This window comes from Mercenaria mercenaria, chromosome 11 (assembly GCF_021730395.1).
Source record: "Mercenaria mercenaria strain notata chromosome 11, MADL_Memer_1, whole genome shotgun sequence".
In the NCBI taxonomy this organism is placed as follows: Eukaryota; Metazoa; Mollusca; class Bivalvia; order Venerida; family Veneridae; genus Mercenaria; species Mercenaria mercenaria.
This window is the reverse complement of record NC_069371.1, coordinates 43,191,142-43,206,771: the sequence shown is the minus strand read 5'-3', so window position 1 is coordinate 43,206,771 and position 15,630 is coordinate 43,191,142. Positions and strand designations below refer to the sequence as shown.

Below are 15,630 nucleotides of genomic sequence, written 5' to 3'. Positions count from 1 at the left end.
TATTATCTTGAGCGATCAACATTTATTTTGCAGCGATCAACATTTATTCGTGGCGATCACATCTATTTGAGCGATCAACATATTATCTGAGCGATCAACATATTATCTTGAGCGATCAACATATTATCTCGGGCGATCAAATCTTATCTGAGCGATCAACATATTATCTGAGCGATCAACATCTTATATCGAGCGATCAACATATTATCTTGAGCGATTAACATATTATCTCTGAGCGATCAACATTTATCTCGAGCGATCAACATCTTATATCGAGCGATCGAAATATTATCTTGAGCGATCAACATCTTATCTGAGCGATCAACATATTATCTTGAGCGATCAACATCTTATATCTGAGCGATCAACATCTTATCTTGAGCGATCAACATATTATCTTGAGCGATCAACATCTTATCTCGAGCGATCAACATCATTATCTTGAGCGCTCGAACATCTTATCTTGAGCGATCAACATCTTATTGAGCGAACGATCTATATATTATTAGCCTTGAGCGATCAACATCTTATAACATACGACAAGTCTTATTTGGCGCTATTCACATTTAATTCCACAGATGTACAATTTACTCTTGGGAGCATGCAAAATTATTATCTCGAATGCGATCATAACATGTGATACTCGAGCGACCAACATCTTATTTCGTGCGCTCGACATCTTATCTTGAGCGATCAACATCTTATATCGAGCGATCAACATATTATCTTGAGCGATCAACATCTTATATCTAGCGATCAACATCTTATCTCGAGCGATCAACATGTTATCTTGAGCGATCAACATCTTATCTCGAGCGATCAACATATTATCTTGAGCGATCAACATCTTATCTTGTGCGATCAACATCTTATCTCGAGCGAACGACCTCTTATTTATATATATTAAGGCCCTTTGTGTGTGCATTTAGGTCATCAGTAAAACATACGGACAAGTTGTTAATTAGGGTCCCGCCTATTCCGCTGTTATTTAAACTTCCCACAGGTACATGTACAAGTTTATCACATCAATTGGGAAAGCAATGCATATAATTGGCCATCCTATCTTCAAAATCAAAGAACATAACCAATGATGAATACTGCATGTTAGAACAGCAACAAATTTCAGTTCGACTGATAAATTCGCGCAGAAAAGTTGCATGTATGAATTAAGGGAAAACAAGGAAAATCGTTTAATATATGGGCGAAGTATGAAGCCCTGGAGGGACAATTGATTTCCTACTTCCCACTTCTGACTTCTAACTTTTGCACTTCTCACTTCCAACTTCTTGACTTCCTACTTCCTTCTTCTAACTTCCACACTTCTGACTTCCAACTTCCTGACTTTCGACTTCTGATTTCAAACTTCCACACTTCTTACTTCCGACTTCTTGACTTCTTATTTCCTTCTTCTAACTTCCGCACTTCTGACTTCTAACTTCCGCACTTCTAACTTCCAGAGTTTCGACTTCTGATTTCCAACTTCCACACTTCTTACTTCCCAGTTTTTTGACTTCTTACTTCCCTCTTCTAACTTCCGCACTTCTGACTTCTAACTTCCGCACTTCTGACTTCTAACTTCCTGCCTTTCGACTTCTGATTTCCAACTTCCACACTTCTTACTTCCGACTTCTTGACTTCTTACTTCCCTCTTCTAACTATCGCACTTCTGACTTCTAACTTCCACACTTCTGACTTCTAACTTCCGACTTCCAACTTCCGCACTTCTGACTGCCAACTTTCCTTTTTTGGAAGTCGGAAATAAGAAGTGTGGAAGTTGGAAGTCGGAAGTATGAAGTCAGGAAGCTGGAAGTCAGAAGTGCTGAAGTTAGAAGTCAAAAGTGCGAAAATTGGAAGAAGGAAGAAAGAAGTCAAAATCAGAAGTAAGAAGTGTGAAAGTTGGAAATCAGAAGTCGAAAGTCGGGAAGTTGTAAGTCAGAAGTGCGGAAGTTAGAAGTCAGAAGTGTGGAAGTTAGAAGAAGGAAGTAGGAAGTCAAGAAGTTGGAAGTGAGAAGTGCAAAAGTTAGAAGTCAGAAGTGGGAAGTACGGAAATCAATTGTCCATCCAGGGCTTCCATAGCGAAGCCTACATACTATTTTTTTTGTCAAGGACTTAAATTTATATCTTTGCATCATCACTGATTTTTTGCTGCCTTTTCTATCAGTTTCCATATTTAAATGTCTAACCCTGCACACATGTGAAACGGTTATAAGTATAATCTAAATAAAAACAAAAACAGTGGCAGCCGTATGTTTTTACTAATGATCTGAATTCACACAAAGGTCCTTAATAGATATTGATAAGATGACCGAGAAAAGATGTTGATCGCTCGAGATAATATGTTGATCGCTCAAGATAATATGTTGATCGCTCGAAATAAGATGTTGACCGCTCAAGATAATATGTTGATCGCTCAAGATAAGATGTCGTGCGCACGAAATAAGATGTTGATCGCTCAAAATAATATGTTGATCGCTCAAGATAAGATGTCGTGTGCACGAGATAAGATGTTGATCGCTCAAGATAAGATGTTGATCGCTCAAGATAATATGTTGATCGCTCGAGATAATATGTTGATCGCTCGAGATAATATGTTGATCGCCCGAGATAAGATGTTGATTGCTCAAGATAAGATGTCGTGCGCACGAAATAAGATGTTGATCGCTCATGATAATATGTTGATCGCTCAAGATAAGATGTCGTGTGCACGAGATAAGATGTTGATCGCTCAAGATAAGATGTTGATCGCTCAAGATAATATGTTGATCGCTCAAGATAACATGTTGATCGCTCGAGATAAGATGTTGATCGCTCAAGATAAGATGTCGTGCGCACGAAATAAAATGTTGATCGCTCAAGATAATATGTTGATCGCTCGAGATAAGATGTTGATCGCTCGAGATAATATGTTGATCGCTCAAGATAATATGTTGATCGCTCGAGATAAGATGTTGATCGCTCAAGATAAGATGTCGTGCGCACGAGATAAGATGTTGATCGCTCAAGATAAGATGTCGTGCGCACGAAATAAGATGTTGATCGCTCAAGATAATATGTTGATCGCTCGAGATAAGATGTTGATCGTTCAAGATAAGATGTCGTGCGCACGAGATAAGATGTTGATCGCTCAAGATAATTTAATCCTAAAAAAAAATAATTGCATGTCCTAAACATACCACCGTACAATTTAGCACTGTATGTGTATTTTTCATTATTGCACACTTTTTACTAAGTCAACGGCCATAAATCTTGCCTTGCAGGTTGAAATAAAAAAATCAGGTTCATAAATTCATATACTGAATGGTATTCCTACATAGTCTCATTGACTCTAGGTGAAATGTGTTTAAGATATATGCAACATAAACTTTTAATCACTTTATGTGTATTTTCACTAAGTCAATGACAATAACACTAGACAGACTTGTTAAATCGCAAACAGAACACCAGGTGCGCAATTTTACATGCTCTATGACTCTAATGTTTTACTACTCTAAGTCAAATACTTTTTAGATACATGTATAACTCTTGTCTGACCAATAGAAATACCAAACAAAACCCCAGGTGCACAACTTCACATACTGAATGGTATTCCTATCATGTTTCATGGACCGCCGTCATATACGATGTAAGACAAATCCGACACAATTTTTATGCCCTTTTATGCATGTTTTGACTAAATCAAGGGCAATAACTCAGGGATGGCACAACTTCAATCGCTGCATAATATTATTGTAATGTTTCATAACCCTACGTCAAATACCTTTTGAGATACATGCGACACAAAATGTAGGCCCTTATGTATAGGACAGAAAATAAACAATATAAAGCAACAGAACCTTGAATAAACATCATTTCAACGTTCCCTACACATTATAAGGAAAACAGCATTTAAATTTGACGATGGTTTTCTTTAATAAAAAAAGATCCCCAACGATTACAAGGTGTAATATAGTACATTCTTATTAACCGAATTATAAAGTACAGGAAACAACAAAAATATCTTGTATACTCTCCATTGCAAGGTTCAGTTTCAGTTCTACAATAACTGAACTAAGCAAGATAGATACCAGCATATTAATGATTGATAATCAAGTGTCCACTACCCAAGGTTTTAAGTAAAAGCGAATGATAGCTGTTAGCGTTATTACAGCAAGCATCTTAAAGTGATTAAAATGGTCTATACAAGTTTTTTGATACAGTAACTGTTAAATGGCAATGAAATAGTTCCCTTCGTTCTGTTATATATTAGAATGTTCAGACTCTTCAATTATGATAGTGCAGTTTACTTATTATATTAGAATAAGACAGTGATAATCAGGTAACGTTTTCAAGAAATATGTCAATGATTTATTTATTCAGTTCAAGACCCAAAAGATGTTGCTTTATCAAACAAGACATGCTATGGTAGTAACTATTTAACAATATGTGGAGTCAAGAAAACACTTGATCAATAGTCCAAACAAAAATCAATCAATCACATTCTAACCATTGTACATTGTTCATGGCAAAAAATAAAATAAATCAAAGAACAATCCTGTATCATTACATTCCAAAGCAATAGTCCGACGGTTTAGGTCAAAAGTTGTTATTGAAAAGCGGCTTTGGATTTGTCAAAAATTGTGTAGGAAACCTGTAAGAGTCGATGAGGCATTATCTGACAGGATAAGAAATCGCAATTATAAAATGTATGTCAAAGTCAAGAAAAACAATGTTTTTTTGTGAAATTTGAGTATTTGCCTTTTCAATTGTCTCTTTAGAATAGTGTATTTCAGTTAGCATTTTGCTTCTAAATGCCATTCTACAAAGAGGGTATGTGTGTTTGAAGAAACATTGTAAAATGGCTTTGATATTAAGCCAATATAAAATTACTGAAGGAATCACATTTTAAACGTCATCTCGCAATTTTAGGATGTTCGAAAAAAATCAGTAGAAGTGCTAGACCAAACGTATGCCAGGTATGCAAAATTATGATCATGAAAATTTCGAGCTCACGACGCCAATGTAAGAAATAACATTTTTAAACTAAGTATGTCAGTAATATAAATTGTCAGCAATATCGTTTCTACAAAAATTAAAAGGATATTAATGTTTGGTTCACAATTTAGTGTAATGCGATATTTTTAATATTTGATAATTATCTGCTTTTCATGTTGTATACTTAAGTAGGATTTTACGTACAGTACAAAAAGTATCGTCATTTTATACATGCTCATTCAACCTTAGTGTATGTCTTTTCTTTGGCGCAAAATTGTTAAATATATATAGCAAATGAGTGTTTCAAACTAAACTTTGAAGAAATATACCCAGATGATTTGTAAATATCGTTATATATCAAACCTAACTATAACATTTAATACTTGTTCATTTACAACTCTACTATGCATTCCTTTTAACGCCAATGCAATGCGATACCTTACATAAAGTAGAATTTATAAAAGGTATTTTTAATTTCGCACACAATTAATTGCTATTCACGTTAAAGTTATTTTACAGTATCGGCATTTATACACACAATGAAATGAACACAATACTTGTTATGAAGACCATTTTCGTAAACTTAAATTCAACGTTTTACATGGGTAAAGAAAATTACTGCTTTCTATGAATTTTAGTTAAATCAGTTATGATTTTTTTATTATCGTTTATTGACCTATGGATCAAATGTAATAAGTGAAAATGTGACTTAATTGCGAAGAAATAAATTTGGAGAATGGTTATTTTCGTCTGATACATATTATCAAATAATACTTTAAAAGCTCCAGATATTTTAATGAACATTTTTTGACTTATTCTATACCTTTATATTTTGGATTGTTGAATCAAGCTGAAGTGTTGTCATTTTTCTTTCTGGTGCTTTGGAATGATGATATCCATAAGATTGTACATATACTGTATACAGAGTTTCGCTTAAATTGATGCTAGGAATAATACGAGATGTTGCGCGTTTAAATAACCTTTACTATAACCAGAGTCGTCACCAAATTTGTGCTATTATTTTATCTATTTATTGTGTTCTGTAAGTCACTTCTTTGCTGTTACCTGGGGAACTTGAAATTTTTAAATCTGCAAATGATTAAATATAACATCTTAGTTACAAAAAAAATGTGATAGGTTACATGCACACCATTGAAGAGGAGGTTTTGAATCACCAGAGAATATAAATAAATATCTTGTTATGGACCTGTTTGGCATGTTTTTATGTATCATGTGGCATGCTCACACCACCCAGAGAATGTAAGTAATACCAGCGATATGCACTTTTATTGCTCTAAACGTAACTCAGATCGGCTACAAATATCATCAGTAAATATATATTTGTATATCCAAGCACATATGTAATCCTTAAAATAAAATGAATAATGGAAACATTTTTCAACAGTTCACATCGGAAACCGAGCGTTATATTGTATAAAATATCTAAAACTTATTTCAGAACTATTTATATAATCTGTACTGGCAAGTGATAAAATCATACAGGCAAACTCAAATGTATGAAGAATCACTATTTTGATTTTGCCATTCAAACAAAATGCGACATTGATATTTTCAATTGATAGTTTAGAGAAAATACATCTTCGGCGGCTGGTTAGCCATCAAATAGATCTGAAAGCTAAAGATACTCGCTAACATTTTGATATATTAATTACATTTGAAGCTTATGCTTTTACATAGACTACCTTATTTTGAAGGGGTAAACTTAAATATGAATGCCTTTTAAATAGATGTAATGAGACTACCTTTTTATTCAAAAACCGTACCCCGTCCTCAATACGAAACTTGCCGCAGCAACGTAACAATGCCATCCATTATAAAACCGTTTATAATTATATTAGAAAACGGTACTAATTTAAAAGCAAAATATGCACTTAAATATCATCTATTAACATTTTTAGATAGGTTGAATTCAATGTAGTTATGTAATAAGTGAAGAATAAAGAGATATTTGCTTTTAAAGGTGCAAATAAAGACAAATAAATAGACATAAATCCTAAAAATGGACTATAGATTTTGAAATATTCTACTAAACATTACGATAGCGTACACTATTCCCTTGAAATCAACACATGTTAAGAGAAACGAAGGATTGTTTTTGTATTTTCACAGACTGACATGAGTCGTATTTTGTCCTACTTTCGTGTTTATCGTTTTTCCGTAATCTGTCGGAAATTCTTCGGGAACACGTGATTTTAAAAGTAATTAAAACGAATATCCGTTTAAAGACGCGCGTCAAAAATACCTGTATTTCCATGATGGTGATTATACACGATTATCACGAATAATATGAGATGTACAAAATATTAGTTTCAAACTGACAGTGACATATATTAGGCCAAAACAACGTGTTTAATGTCTAAAATTTTATTGAATTAATGTAGCCATATGTACATAAATAAGTGTTTTTAGGTAAATTTCAATTACATTTTATTTCTACGGTGTAAGATAGTTATTCATTTATATTCTTAAAACTATGTTGGAAAGAGATTAACTGAAAACGTTTGCAGACGAAGTTTTGAAAACACTTTTATTCGGAAAGGGCCTTAATTGTCCTCCCGATAATTTGTAGTATAGCTGTATATTACCTGTATTATAAGAATGATTTCATGAAGTTTTGTGAGTTACAAAAAAAAAATGAATTCCCTATGCTAAGTTTGTAAAAATCACGTTATCGTTTGGGCATATGATATATTTTGCATCTATTTATAAATTATAGCCTCGTTTGGGAGGATTCTTCCTAAAAAATCCGAAGATGCGCGACAGGTTCGTAAGCAGTCTGAAAACATACTTCCGGTTTGAAATAGGCATATTTTTTGGTTTATTTGTTTGTTATTCTTGAACATATTCATGACAATTTAGTCAGATCAGATGCAGTAGGTGATATTTTAAGTAAATAGGAAGTCTCAGCTACAAACTATGGTTTTCATATAATGCTCGTTCGGGTGTTAGTAGTGGACCTTTAAAGTATGAAATATATTTTTCATCCGGGTATAACTTTCATCACATAAACTTGTTTTATTGTCCTAAGCCGAAATTTATACTTATTATATTTTAAAGCTTAAATGCTGCTGATTTTTATCACTGACATATCTACACAATGATACTATTTGTTAACATTTGATTACTGTTATTTTCCTCTGTCTTAACTCGTCCACATTCGTATACGGGCACTTTAACAATTTGTTTTTTACAAACGGCGTAGATACACACAGATCTATTTTAAGGCACCGTTTACACCTATCATTTACGGTCAACTAAATCATTTAAGATCACTCTGTAGTACAGCAATGCAAGACCTCTTATAAACATTATACCTAGTAAATAAGCGTGATGGTTTATTTGAATAACTTTTCCAAACTTTTCAGTGACTGATTTTCCTGACAGTGTAGGGATTTGTACAACTTGCAATGGCTCCCGTAATAATGCCAAGCGCATTGCGTCTTATATTATTCTCACCTGAACTTCGTTCAGGTCAAGCTGTTAGTAATCATCAGTCGTCGTCTTTCGTCCTGCCTTAAGCAACTTCGTCCCAATCACCCAAACACAGCAACACAAAGAGTATTATATATTTACTCAATTTATAACGAAACCTAGTTACATAGTTATAATGTACTATACTTTGCTTTCTAAATTTCATGAAAATGCACAAAAACACAAAGTATGATAAACATCTGAGTATCGAATGGCCAAAAGTCTCATAAAATAAAATGCAATATATTGGATACTCTCTTATTAAATGATGCTAAATATGTAAAGTACACCTTAATAATATTTGTTTTCCAACATAAAATAAAAACGGCAACATTAAAATGTATAAAATGCATAAAAGAGTTATGGTAATGTAATAGGACAGAATTCTTAAAACTTTTATTTGATATTAATTTTCTGTCATTTTCAGTATGGAAGCTGCCATTTTGGAAACTATACCTAATGTTAAGATAATACGCCTTTTGTCATTGGTCAGAATTTTACTATGTTCTATTTTCATTGGTTAACATATTTGATTGGTTTAAGAACTTGTTTATTCCTTAGATTAACCAATCAATTGTTTTTGTTCTACCACTGACCATATATATACCGAGACACAATAGTGTATCGGTTGGTTAGATACTGCACCTCTAAGGTCAGTATAACAAGGCTTAGCCTTGACACTTAAACTTGAACTTAGTCCACTGCTCATAAACGAATGTCGTTGACCATTAAATACGGCCATATCATTATCTTTTCAATTAGATTAATATAAATATAATTGTTTAAGTAAATTTAGGACTTACAATATAATTATCATTCATTTAATAGCTAGCTTCTATATCAGTATAATTGAATATATACTAAATAAAATATATTAGTCACTATATATTAGTTCGTCTTTAATAACAGTGTCCAACATCCAGTGTCCCACTGTCTACAAGTGTGTTCATGATTATCTGTCCGTCTGTCCGTGTAACGCCATTGTGATCACTTGCTGTCCGTCAGTCCGAGGTTATGCTAAGAACCTGGGGCCACTATTACAGTATAAGACTTGCAATTTTCTTCAAATCCGGGAGGGATATAGCGTTGAATCTTCGAATCTTTGCAAACTTAATCATTATGTCATTTGTCGAGTCTTATACCATAACTCTATTTTGCATTTTATACATTCTAATGTTACCGTTTTTATTCTATGTTGGAAAACAAATATCTTTAAGGTATACTTAACATGTTTAACATCATTTTATAAGAGAGTATCCAATATATTGCATTTTATTTTGTGAGACTTTTGGCCATTTATTACTCAGATGTTAGCATACTTTGTGTTTTTGTGCATTTTCATAAAATTTAGAAAGCAAAGTATAGCACATTATAACTATGTAACTAGATTTCGTTATTAGTTGTGTAAATATATAATAATCTTTGTGTTGCCGTGCTAGAGTGATTCGGACGTTGTTTAAGGCTAGACAATGGACGACTGATGATTGAGAACCAACGATGGAAGCCGTACCGTCAGTCTATACTAATAGTAAGCCTTGAAAGAAGTTCAGGTGAGCACAATTTAGGACGCAATACGCCTGATATTATTACGAGGGCAATTGCAAGTTTACGTAGAAGTTTAACACACAAGAAACTAGTGTTTTACATGGATGATACAGTTTTATTGAAATTTATTGTACTGTTTCAGAGATATTTAGTGTTGTATTAGGTGTAGTCATATAGATTATTAATAAGCGAAACAAAAATCTGAAATTATTGCATACATTAAACTACGTTGTTCTTAAGAAAAACATGCATGACAGATACCCTGGGAACTGTCTGAAGGATCAGAGGAAACTGTTTATAGCTTGGTAAGTAAAGTTTAGAACAAATGGTCAGACAGTCGTTTCAGACAGGGCTCGTCCTAGCAGGCCCAAAACAGCAGTGACGACAAAGAGCACTGCTACTCTTAGACGTCCGATTGATTAAGACGCAAGGTACACGGTGTCCGAGATAGCGTCTTTACTTGGCATGTTAACGGGGAGAACTCATGACAGTCGCACCTAAAAAAGGTTTGTGTCCGATGGGTGCCTCATATAATAAGCAATGAGCGAAGGGCCAAACGGTCAAATGGGCTCGAAAAACGCTGAAAAAGTTCTCAAATTGAGACGATCATACAATTTCAAAGCTCCTCCTAACAGACGAGACCTGTAAATATGAGCCACAGCGGGACGTTTACAACAAACAGTGGCTGCGAAATGGTAACCGTAGACCTGCTATCTCAAATAGAATTAAAATTGTCAAAAAAGGTTTTGTATTTCATCTTCTTTAACGCATGTTGTACTGTTGTACAGATTCCTACAACGTCAGGAAAATCAGAAAAGTTTGATGATGTGATTCAAATCAATTTTACCGCAAATTCATCAGATCAAAGACATTGCAACGTTTGACTTTTCCAAGGCTGTAAAAAGATGTTGGCTGGGTGCAAATATTTATCGATTATGGCAAATGAAAGGGATATATTTTCAGTAATTTAAAACCATACTAATGGGAGACTACTCTGCGGCGTTCAACTTTTAGATTTCTAGATTACGGAAATGCGCGGAAGTAGTAAAGGGATATTAAGCTAAATTTGAAGTTTCAAATTTCAGCACCATTGTCATTATTTTTGTATAATGTTTAAGCGGTGTCGCTTTGCTGCACTTTACAGTGATCTTCAATGGTTTAGTCGACTGTAAACGATAGGTGTACACGGTGTCTTAAAATAGCTACGTGTGTATCTACGCCATTGGTAAAATCAAATTGTTAAAGTGCCCGTTTGATCTCCCTTTAAAATATAGAGCTATTTCAGGTACCTGACCTTGGCCATAAAGGTACCTGACCTTGGCCAATAAAGGCAAGCTTGGACCTATGACTTCGTGTTCGTGTCGAATGTGTTAATATTTCCATATCATAGGAGGTTCAATACGTTAAACCTCTTCCAGACTTAAACGTGGTTAAAATAGCGATATTTTCAAAGAGCGAACACTACATCCTGTGATCTTATCAGACTCTCTAGGGAATTCCAATTTACCTGATCTTTGCCAGGTACTATACATCTATATATTCTGTGGTAGCTGGTAAGTCGAAATTTCGATTAACTCACCATAACACGAAATTAAGAAAAAACATAAAGCCAAAACCGACTTAGTAACTTGATATTTCGACTTACTTACTGTAAATCTCTCGAAATTTCAAGTTACTACGTCGAAACTTTGGGTTGTGAGTGTCATTTTCTATTGTTTCCTCCGTTACATCTGTAACAGGACCTTTCAGAAACATACACAAGCACACGAATAGCAGAAACTATTTTATTGAGAATGTTCATTAGAGGTTAGAAAACGTTGTAGGAACGCAACTTAGAATCAGTATAGCATAACCGGTCATGAGATGAAAGAGAAACACTCTACAAGCCTTCGTTTCAAACGTCTTTTCAGATGGCTTTTGTGGAGCCGTGAGGTTGCGCAATAATCCGTAGGTTTTCTCACTTAACGTTGTTAATAACGCGGCTACTTGTTTTTTGTCAGGAATTTCATTCACCTTGAAATTTTGACCTAGGTTGTTCCTCATACAAAGTCCATGAATCTTCATTACAGTTAACAAATGGATTTAAACTTCCAGTTAGCGCCATTGCCATATTGATAGCATCCAGAAATTCAAGCGTATTTATCACTTAATAAATGTTATATAAATAAACTATGAACTATATTATATATAAATGAACTTCGCACCACTTGAGTTCTATTTTCGGGTGATATTTACTCAATATATTGTCGGAGCATATATATCCATGCAGAGTAATTCATATCGAACCCTATTCTTGTTTTTGTTATGTCCTTGTACTAAACATAGAGACACCCCTTTGCTTCCATAAAGTCTCATAGAGCACACTCTATATCTACCAAATAATGACCTTTATGCAAATTGTTGGATCACCAGAGTAGATGATGGAAAAATCTACATTGAAATTCCTCCTGTTTCTTATATAGATAGTAAATAATTCTACAAAAGTGTCTTCGGAAATCCAAAGATGCACTTTACTGAAATGAACTTCATTAATCGACACTTTATGATGTACTGGACATCCTTCGTTGAGTTCCACACTGAAGGAATTCACCATTGTCTCGTATATTGTCGGGCTTCTTTCCATGATTTGCGTTCTCATTTCAGAATGATTTTGTCGGGTGAAAGGGCTGTTATATACTGTTCACGTGGGGTATACTGGTAACAATGGTCATTCCTATTCAGACTGTCGTGACTGATGGTTAAAAATAGAAATTCAAGTTTGGAAAAGCTTTGAACCAAACTAACGCGCAAATGACTGACATGTTTAAACAAGTAAGCTATCCTTACTTTGCGGATTAAATCTTTTGAACTAATCAGAATGTGTCATATTACTTACCAACCAGAGCAATGCTATATGCTATACTGACTGATCTGAATATTGCTTTGATTTTATTTATTTTACTTCACCCTGTGAATTCATTCGCTGCCTTTTTGGATATCAAAGTGTAAGGATCAGGTAAGCTTATTTGATATGACGCATTTTACGCGTGAGTGACCTCATATATTTAAGTGTAAACAATTAAATAGTATTCGTCAAAACCTTTTGTAATATATCAAACAACGCTATAGTCGCTACATGAATAAGGGGTGGAAGTTGTATTTTACGCATGAGTAATTGTACTTCCGCTTTTACATCGTTAGCTGATAGACGTTGTCAAACGGTTTCGTAGGATACCAAACACGAGTATATTCGGTTGAGTAATAAAGGAGAAAATGGATATATTACGCATGAGAGATTTTATTTCCGATTAAACTTTCGGTTCATACTTGGTTCAAATGGCACTCACTGAGAACATTTGTTTGATACCAAGATCATTAAAATCGGTTTATAAATAGAGGAAAAGTTACATTTTGATAATTTTAGTTGTTAAATGTGAATTTGCCGCCCAAAAAGAGTTTACAGTGACGTCACAAATCTTAAAATTTAAATGCCTATATCTCGAGAACGGATCAAGGTATAGATATTTACTTATACATTTCTGGACCTACGCGAAAAGCTCTTTCAAATGGTACTTATTTCAAGAGTTTGGAGGACAGGATAGTTTAAGGAAAATCATTAAAAATAGCTGTAACGTCATGACTCCATAACGGTTGAAAGTCGACGAAAAGGTAATATTTTATTTTCATTTTTTTTTTTTTTTTTTTTTCGTTTTTAAGCATGTATCTATTTTAAACAATGATTTACTTTTTCAGTTTTCAATTAAAAATGTGATAAATATTTCGTTTTAAATTTGTAATGAGTTTTGCTTTTCGATATAATATGTTTTAATTTAAAAAAAATATATCTGTTCACTTAGGTCAGAGATGAATTTATGTGGTTAAGTATAATTATTACTTAATTTGATTTTCTTGTAATATTTTGTTTTTATTTTATATCCCTGTCTAGGGCTGAGCACCTAACCCTCAGTGTGCGCGACCGCGCCCTAGATACAGATCAGCTCACGCGGAAAACCCACTTTCCGTTTTTCCTCGAAGGAAAAATCTTGCATAGCGAGGAATTTCTCCGAGTACTGCCTAATTCTGACTCGGAGTACCGACTGTTTTAGTTTTATTACTTTAGCGGAATTTCGTCGAGTCACTCCGAAAAATTACTTGACGGAACTCCGAGTCGAAAATATACAGGTAACACTTTAATGATTTCCGGTATTTTATGGCCACTCCGAAGGACTCCGAGTCTGTAATAAACAATAAATCGGTCATTTCGAGTGCCGCGAGATGATTAGACGAAACTTCGAGGCAGTATTTCCTTACTTGGAAGGATTGTTTTTACATAATTAGCTTGTTTTTCTTTTGTTCTTTTTTTATTTGAATGTATGAAACTGTTGTGAATTTTGATATTGAAATAGTTTCTGACCATGCGAATAAGATTAAGAAGTATATTTAAGTATAATAAACTAAATTATTAATCATACGAAATTAAACAAACTTTGAAATCACCGCCGTTAAAGGAAAGTGATTTGTTAATTCTTTATATTCAAATAATTTCTGACTTTGCGAATTAAACTTAGGAAAAGAAGTCGTGTAATTATTTATCATTGATGCACTAAATTAAAAATAATTTATAACTAGATAAACTTTAAAATAACGTCCGCTAAAAGTAAATTGTTTAGTATGATATTGAAATGCATGCGAATAAGATTTAGAAGTAAATTTATGTAGAACGGAATAAAATATTAGTCATGTATAATTAAACAAATTTCCAAATGAGCGCCGTTACAGGAAACTGCTTTGTTGAATGATGATATAGAAATAATTTCTGACTTTTGCGAATTTAATTTAGAAATAAAGTCATAAAAATGCACTAAATTATGAATACTTTTTATTAATAACTAGATAAACTTTAAAATTACGCCCACTAGAAAAGTAAATTGTTAATTATTAAGAAATTTATAAAACAAAACTGAATTTCAAATAACAGCCGTTAAAGAATAGTGATTTGTTAAATGTAATATTGAAATAGTTTCTGACAGTGCAAATTAAATTTAGAAAAAAAATGATGTAAAATGGACTAAATTAGAAACTATATGATAGTAGATAAACGTTAAGATAATGGCCGTGATTGAAAAGTGACTTTTATTAATTAATGAAAATTATAGTAGAAATGATAAATTTTCATCGTGAAAATGGTCTCTTTTATTCATTTGGAAGGAATTATAAATAGGATAAAAATACTACTGCCGTATCCAGTTAAAAAGTAATAAAATATCATAAGTAAACAGAAACATTTGGTTTATTTTAAAGTAAGATAAAAATACTTCAGTATTATTTTTATTTACAATTCAGTATTATTTTTATTTACAAATACTGTGTTATTTCGCGTATCGCTATGTAAAATATAATCACCCTGCTCCGAGTAATCTGAAATCTGTCCTCGAAGTTACTCGAATGCTCATTTAAATTTGTCTAGGTAATTAATTATTCGTCTCGGAGTCACTCGAAGGAATTCCGTCAAGTGACTCGGGAACAAAAGAAACCAATATACAAATGTAGGTGTGTATTCCGCTAATTTGATTTCACCTCGAGTCACTTCGAGGATTTCCTTCGAGTGACTTCGCATAAATCCTCGGAGTCAGATAGCGAAAT

The 15,630-nt window shown here is 33.5% G+C and overlaps 1 protein-coding gene across 2 annotated transcripts in view; it reads right to left on the bottom strand.

Annotated features, from left to right (window-relative positions):
• Positions 1 to 15,630, bottom strand: part of LOC123531839 (uncharacterized) — a 53,591-nt gene that overhangs the window by 37,040 nt on the left and 921 nt on the right. The gene's annotated exons all lie outside the window — the stretch shown is intronic.